This window comes from Gossypium arboreum, chromosome 3, assembly GCF_025698485.1.
Source record: "Gossypium arboreum isolate Shixiya-1 chromosome 3, ASM2569848v2, whole genome shotgun sequence".
Lineage (NCBI taxonomy): Eukaryota > Viridiplantae > Streptophyta > Magnoliopsida > Malvales > Malvaceae > Gossypium > Gossypium arboreum.
The window spans coordinates 61,982,942-61,985,544 of NC_069072.1; positions in this window are offsets into that span (position 1 = coordinate 61,982,942).

Sequence of the window (2,603 nt, forward strand, 5' to 3'; positions counted from 1 at the left end):
AAATGTGTTTACAAAATACCAAAAGGAAGGATGGATAGCGTTGGTGAGCTTCTGACAACTTTTCCCTGAATCACAAGCAAACTTGATTTCACTGTAAAATAAAATACGAAAGGAAGAGGAAGTAAAGTAAGCTAAAAGCTTAGTAAGTAATATGTAAATAATAAAGATAACAAACCAATAATTGCATTTATAGATCCCAAAATATGTATCCATAATTACAAAACCTTTTTCTCATATGCATTTATCATTTATTTCAGTTCAGTACAAGTTGTTCATTCGATTCCTAGTCACTAAATTATTTTTATCTGGAGCTACAGAACTCCAAATTAAGATCCATAAATTTTCTCAGAAACTAGACTCATATATCTTCTTGCCATAAAAATTTCAGAATTTTTGGTTAGGCCAATTACTACAGTTTATTCATTGAAGTCTCCCCTGTTTCGTGGTTCAGCAGCTCTGACCACTCTTCACTAAAATTTAATTATCTTTTGCTACCAAATTCAAATGAGGTTCTCGTTTCTTTCTTCTGAAAATAAATTCAATAAGGAATCCAACTATATAAATTATGTTCCTTAACTATTTTTGTAAAAGTTTAAATGATTTTTACAATTCAAAACAGGGGATCACGAAATTAGTTTGAACCAGTCTTACAAAAATACAAATATCTCAAAATACAGAATTCCTTTGTTTGCTCTATTTCTTTTATATGAAAATAAATTCAATAGTCTTTAATTCCATATCTCATTACACTTCTAGTTCAACTTCTACCATTTTTGGTGATTTTTCAAATTCACTCCCCTGCTACTGTTTTAGACTGTTTATTTCAAATTTCATCCCTTCACTAAAACTTCTTATTATCAACTTTCAAGAAAATGCTTATCCATATTCATCTTATCAAAAATTCATTCACATATCTAACTCATAATTCAAAACTCATATATTCATATTCCAGTATTATCCCACATAATTTCTCCCAGTGAACACTTCGGAAAGTAACAATATCTGGTGGTTTTAGCACATAGCTCCACCTTCTGTAATTAATGTCCAACTTAGTGGTATATACACATAGCACCACACTATTTGGCTAACATGAAATTGTGGCATACGCACTTAGCGCCACTTTTCAAATTAACATGTATAACCGTGGCATATCCACTTAGCACTACATTACATGTTTAACCGTGGTATATCCACTTAGCACCACGTTAATGAATCAATATATGTAACCGTGGCATATCCACTTAGCACCACGTTACATGTTTAACCGTGGTATATCCACTTAGCACCACGTTAATGAATCAATATATGTAACCGTGGCATATCCACTTAGCACCACGTTACACGTATCAATATGTGTAATCGTGGTATATCCATTTAGCACCATGTTACATGTATCAATATGTGTAATCGTGGTATATCCACTTAGCACCACGTTACACGTATAACCGTGGTATATCCACTTAGCACCACGTTTTTCCGTTCCGAAGGTTCAACTAAGATTTCCTCATTTAATCTCAATTCATCAACCACAAATCACCGTTTGTTTCCATTAATTGAACAATACTAAAACTTATTTCACATGTCACAAAATAAAATATTATAACATAATAAAACAATACATTATTTACATATAAACTTACCTCGATGCAAAAATAAAGAAATTTTGCAATTTAGTCCACAATCTTTTCCTTTCCCTGATCAAGGTCGATTCCACATCTTTCTTGATTATGGAGCTTAGAAGCTTGAAACAAACCCTAGCTATGGAGAACCCTTCAAATTCCGTCCTAATGAAGAAGATGGACATATTTTGCCATCTTTTTCCTTTTTTTTAATCTTTTAATTACCAAATGACTAAAATACCCTTTTATTAAAAACTTTGGTTATTTCTACCTATGTATGTCCATTTTTTCCATGAAAACCTAATGGTATAATGACCATTTAAGGACCTCTACTTCAATTATGCTCTTCAATTAAATCCTTTAACATCTAGAACTCATATTTATCAAGTTTTGCAATTAAGTCCTAATAGGAAAATTAGACATGCAATTCATGGAATTTTCTATCAATATTCTAACACATGCATCTAATCACTCGATAAATTATAAAAATTAATCAGAATAAAATTTTCTACTTCAAAATTGTGGTTTCAAAACCACTATTCCGTTTAGGCCCTAATTCAGGCTGTCACATATAACCAAAAGATAAGTTACCCTATACATGCCGTTATATCAAAATGAATTGTTCTTTTATACCCAAAACGAGAATGTTGATAGTGTGATCAAACTCCCACCGTCCTCCAACCTTCACAAGTCCAAGAGCTCTATAAGACATGGAAAAGTAAAAAGGGGGTAAGCATTACATGCTTAGTAAGTTCGTCTAACGGAAAGTAAACTTACCGGTCATTTTTAACACATAATCACAATAAGCCATGTTATCCATCAATTATAAAAATTTTCCCTAAACACATGCACTCAATGAACAAGTTAGTCACATAAATTTTCAAGATCCATAGATGAGCTCATCACATCATATACATATTCAAATTTGTATTTCTCATGTCATGTACAAATATTTTATCCAGTGAATCCTTGAATTCCTAATAG